The 6,055-nt window shown below is 36.1% G+C and overlaps 1 long non-coding RNA gene across 2 annotated transcripts; it reads left to right on the top strand.

Annotated features, from left to right (window-relative positions):
- The first annotated feature begins 891 nt into the window (after window positions 1–891).
- On the top strand, window positions 892–4,746 carry LOC100800214 (uncharacterized). 2 transcript variants are annotated; one of them, XR_005889767.1, is made up of 4 exons: window positions 896–1,225; window positions 1,331–2,791; window positions 3,709–3,958; window positions 4,317–4,746. It is a non-coding gene; the product is annotated as an uncharacterized lncRNA (long non-coding RNA). The 2 variants fall into 2 exon arrangements; XR_003265456.2 differs by having other exon boundaries at window positions 892–1,225; window positions 1,331–3,958.
- Window positions 4,747–6,055: the final 1,309 nt, after the last annotated feature.

Raw genomic sequence — 6,055 nt, forward strand, 5'->3', positions numbered from 1 at the left:
TAAAAGAACACAAAAATAAATTCCTTAAATAAATACAAGTTCAAAATAATACCACAACATCCCAAATACACAACATCCAACATGAAACCAAACAACATATTCCAATTAATCACTTTAAACGACATGTCCAAACCTAAACAAAGACCATTCATCGATAATAAACTACTAATTACTCAATTAAGTATGAATTAGGATTTCAAGTAAACAATGAGACCATACGACTGAACCACACACAAAGGCATATTGCCTTTATGTGGTCGCTCCATTAAATAATGCACGCCAAGGCTCACGAATAGCCCCACACATATATTTTCACGCATCCATAAAAGGAACCCAACAATGAAAATCATACACAACCTCTTCGCATGCACCGGTTGCTTCGTCAAATGAAAAAGGAAAGAACAACAAACCCTAATTGCATACAATTCCACACATGAGTCAACAACTTCTAATATATTTTTTAATCCATTACCAAAACGATGAGTTTTGATATTTAATTAAAAATATATAATTATAATGAAATAATTAAATAACACGTGGCATATGGAGTTAGCAATGGTTGCCAATCTTACAATGCCATGTCATCCTTTGTTAGTTAAAGCATTTTTTTATGAAAGTAGATGACAATCACCAAAAATGAAAAAAATACAAACTTACATGTCAACTTCATCATTTGCATTTTCAAAAAATAAAAATAAAAAATTGCATTTAACCAAGGGTTGATATGGCATGAAACAAAGATCAAACGGCCTCGAGTTGGTTCTTTGTTTCAGACGCGTCTAAATACGCACACAATATCCACCACACCACAAACGACCTTCCTCGGTACAGCGCGCCAGCGATAATATTTTGTCGCATTCATGTATTTGACGCGTATATAATCGTCGATAAAAATTTGACGGTTGAGATCTTAAACGTGTAAACCGTGCGATCTTCATCTGATGACTTAAAATCGGTGTATGAGTGAATGCGTGGAATGGCGAAAACAGGGAATTAGAGTCCCTCTTTCTTCTCCCTCCCGCACTGCGCCATTTTCAAGTACGCTCACTCACTACTCTTCCCAAAACCCTAAAAACCGTCACTTTTTTTTTTGTTTCCGATGGCCGGTGGCATCGACATGTCCCTCGACGACATTATGAAGCGCTCAGCCGCCGCCGTAGCCTCTCGCTGCCGATTCACGGTTGTTCGCAACCCGGCCAGAACGACGTCGTATCCCATTACGCAGGTGAGTTAGGGTTTCGTACGTTCCTCTTTTTCCTTTATTATTATTATTATTTGCTGAGACGAAGAAAAGAGAATGTCAGTGTTCACTCACCGTTTTGTTTGGCAGGCAAGGCAAAAGAGCATGGTTGCATTTCCAGAAATGGTTTTGGAGGAGTCAGGTGCGGCTAAGATTGAAAGGCACCAAAATTGATAGGGTCCCTGAAGGTGATAAGGAAAAGAAACAGTAATGTGCCTTGTATTCGAGAACAAGGAAAACTCCTCAAGATAAGAAATGACTGAAAAATTGCTCTGTGTGTATTATTCTTATTACTAAATGGTATTTAAAGGCTATCCTAGTGCAACTCCATAACAGAATTGGTTAGCTATCATAGCAGAAAGATACAGAGCAATAGCACAATTAACAGAATTGAAATATCTCCTAACGAATGAATTTCCCACGTGCTTGGTTCTTGAATCTTCTATGTGTAATCTGCCAAGTAAGTGGGCTTGCTACGTGTCCTTATGGGCCTGGTAGGTGATGTTGGTATTGCTATCAAAAATCTATTTATCTAACTTGGATCATGGAGTTTCCAACGATGATATCAAGGTATCATCGTCATTCTCATCATCACTAGAATTTCTGTTCCCCCCCCCCCCCTCCTACTTTTTTACTGTTTAGTTTATATGTGTCATGATACATTTTTCTTTGTACATTTCGTGATAATGCTAGTAAATGTTCCTTCATAATGGTGCTACAAATATAGTTTTAGGTCATTCAGTTTTCTGTCAAATTTGGCCATGCTCCCTGTACTCGTATTTCTTATAAATTATTTTATTATTAATTATTAATTAATTTCCTGATTTTCGTCACTCGCCCTAGTGTCTTATGTTTCATAAAGAGAGATGAAATTCACAGATTATAAAAAAAAATACAGAATCGAAGTCATTGTCTTTAAAGTATTGGAACTAAGATCAATTTGGACTGAAAATTGAAGGACCTGAAACACGTTTTACCCTATAATTTTTTTATCATTTTGATTCTTATTAGTGGTTACTATATTTGTTTATTTTGTGATTTTTGTTTTCAACTTTTGTACTTATTCGTGCCATAATTTTGCTCTTAACTTCAAGTGTGTAGCATGCTTGAATCTCTGTATTCTGAAAGTTTACATTTTTTTTTTGCTCAGCAAAAATATATATGTATTATAGATTTGAAAAAGTACCAGTGGTACTGTAGTTACACATTAGTAAATATGTGTCTAGCAGGATTCCAGTTTGTAACTGAACCTAGCTGAGATCACAATAAAATGTTACAGAATACATCTTCACCCATTCCCTCCTAACTACTAAACCCCTCCTTGAGATTAGATGTCCAATGATTAAAATGCATAACGAACTCCTTCTCCATTGTTTTGATCCAAGACCAGATGAGAAGAACCGCATCATCCAACAACTTGCTTCCATCGAAAATTGCACTATGGAAGACAATTTTGTTTCTGTGCTTCCATATTGTGAATGTCAAGCCAATCCACCAACATTTCCATCTTGTGGACTTTTTCCCTTCATCAGCATTGTGACCATGTTGAAGGTAATGATCCCTGGGATGCTGTGGCATTGCTGATGACAAATTAACCCATGACATTGACTCCCACCATAGAGGGAGAATGCTGTTGCAGGTGAAGAATAAATGAGCAGCATCTTTCTCTTTATTTCTGCAAAAAGGGCAGAGGATGTCATTTACCTGCACCTGCCTCCTGCTGAGGTTTTTCTTTGTTGGCAACCTATTTCTGATTAATCTCCATGCGAACACTGCCGCCTTGGCTGGGATTTTGAGTTTCCATAACTCCGAAAATTCTGAATTCTGATGAGCCCCCATTATTTCTCCCCATATCAGTTTATACCCACTGCTTGTTGAGTAGTAGCCACTTGAGTCAAATTTCCAAATCCATGTATCCTCCTTGTGAAATTCCAACAGCTGCTGTGGAATCTCCCCCAGAAAAGTGTCTGCCATTTCAACTTCAGAATCAAAGAGGGATCTCCTCCAGTTGAACTTCCATTCCCAACCCTGATTTGTGACACTCCCCACCTGGTTTATCAATTGATTTTGTTGGCGTGAAATCTGATATAACCTAGGGAATTTTACCATGAAAGTTTACATGTGTGGAGAGGTGCAGAAAATGTCACTACTTGCTACTGTTTGCTACGTATTCGATTAGTTTCTACATCTTTGTTAATGTTAAATTTTATGTCATTTCTGATGACAACCTTGTCATTCTTCTGGTTTATGAATTCGAAGTCGGGTCACATCTCAGTTTTTTCCCCCTCCTCGGTTGAGGTACATCAGGCTATATACCCAAATGGCTTGTATCAAATATCGAATATATATATATATATATATATATATATATATATATATATATATATATAAAGAAGACATTGTAACCCTATTTCTTTTGGTCAGTCAAATAATGCAAAAAATTGAAAAATTGTGTCTAACTTTCACAGCTGCTGTTCTCGGAGGAAGGTGAATTGAAAAGGTCAATCATTATGACCAGAGTGGGAGATCAAAGGGAACAGCAGAAGTTGTGTTCGTGAGGTACCATGATGCTTTAGCAGCCATCAAGAAATACAACAATATGAGGCTTGATGGAAAGCCATTGCAAATTGAGCTTGCTGGAACAAGTTCGGCTACTCCTGCTGTCACGCCTCTTTGTCAAAATAACTTGATGGGAAGACCAAATGATGTCCATTTTAGGTGTGAAACTCTGATTCTTGATCATTTGAGCTTCTCAGCCTTATATATTTCTTCATCTTTATAGTTTGAATTGTGAACTTATAGTATCCTTTATCCTTTGAAATACTCGATAACCTTGATTTGAACTTTACGGTTGCTCACTTGTGTTACATGAAATCATAGGTTATGTTCATTTAATAAATAGCCCTTGCTTCTGACTTCTGAGTATATGAATATGTAATTATTTTATTATGGTGATGCCCTAGAATTGTGCTTAACTGCTTATACAAGGCAGATTTTATCCTCCATGTCGCTTTTCTTAGATATCTTTTTACTATTAATTTCAAGTTCTATAATACTGTACTACTTTCTTTTGCAGCATATGAGGAAGGGTTGGAGGTATTGGGTTCCGCAATGCTTTGCTCAGGGCCACCTTCCAAGGGGCCGTGGAGAAGAGAAGGACCATATTCGAAAGGTGTCTTCTGGATATCTTGATCATAGCTTTGAGAGGTTCCACCGCACTCAGACTCAGAGGCCACGCAAAAGTAAATGGCTGGCAATTTTGGAAATGTGACTGCTAAAGATCTTGATGATGACTTGGAGAGGTATCACTTAGAGGCTCTAAGCGGATTAAAAAGCAAAATGGAAAGTGAGATAACCACTGATAGCTTTAATGACTCATTCTGAGTAAATAGGACAAAAAATCATTGTTTTATATAACATAATGGTAATATGTCTGGGATTTCTGATTTCGAATTTTTCTTGCAAAATATTAACTCTGCTGTATATACAAGTTTGCTATTTGGACATTTATCTTTCAAAACTTAAACGGACGTAGAGTTAGTTACGGGTCAGTTTCTTGGTGAAAACAGAATCCAAAGAAATGGTTATTTTTCTTTGGTTTGATTCCGATTTTTCAATTATTTATATCTTTTTTGTCATCACGCGAACCCAATCAACATCATGAATGATGAAGAACGTGTTGGTTAAGCAGCACAATATTTTGACCTGACTGAAACAAACCTAGAAAGATGAAATTGAACTTAACTGCCAACATGTTTTGCAGTCTTTAAGGGTTTGGATATCTTAATTGTGACTCTTTTTGCTTGGAAGGGTTTCTAGACTTTATAGTTAGACTGATGCTAGGTGCACCCAGTATTATAGCATCAGTCTTGTAGTTACTAAATACAGTTAACGTGACACACGGAATCGAATGAAACCAGACTTCAGTTTTCTGTGCTTAGAAATCTAATTAGCGCATTAGGGTGTAAATCTACATTGTTGCATTTAATCGACTATTCCTCGCTTATAGGAGCTACATGGGAATGTAAGCCTTTTTAAGTCATGTGATCAAGAAATATTTGAGAACTTTAACACACTCTGTCAATGGTGGCACTGTTCTCACGTGAGGCTAAATACATTGTAACCTTAATGGGAGCTTGTCAAGCCCATGAACATGGTGCTAAGAACTTTACGTAAGAAAAGGATATTAGAATGAGAGAAGAGCCTATGAACATGTTATTTTCTTTTTGCACCAGTCATTTTTCTTCTACACCCAACGGTGAGAGAGAAATTCCAAAAAGATTCTTCTATAAGGCTCATTGTCAATTTAAATGTTTATTAGCAGAGATAATCTTAGAATATTTCAAAAAGTATTAGGTGTAGAAAAAAAAAGGATGGGTGCAAGAAGAAAACGCCTAACAAAAAAGCTAGCTATAATAATCTTGGCTAAACATCTGCTACTCATAGAAAAAGCATTTTTTTTTTGGTGAATAATAAAAAAACATGTAAGCATATTTAGACTATTTCACTTGGGTGTTAATAAACAAGTGATATTTTTACAAAGGCTCTTTAATCCTTTATTTGTTTGCGGGGAAAGAAAGGGAAGAGTTGGAAGAGAACAGGTGAGGAAAGAAGAGAAGAAAAATAGGATAATAGAAATTGTTGGGTTGAAGAGAAATAAAATGAAATAAAAAAATATCTGAATTAAAATTATTTGATAGACAAGAAAGAAAAAGAGAAATTAATATTGAAAAAATTATAATATTTTTAATATCAATTTCTTCTGGTATGTTTAGACACATGCCTTTACATTGTCGCAAAAAATTCGGGTTAATT

Source organism: Glycine max, chromosome 18, assembly GCF_000004515.6.
Source record: "Glycine max cultivar Williams 82 chromosome 18, Glycine_max_v4.0, whole genome shotgun sequence".
NCBI lineage: Eukaryota > Viridiplantae > Streptophyta > Magnoliopsida > Fabales > Fabaceae > Glycine > Glycine max.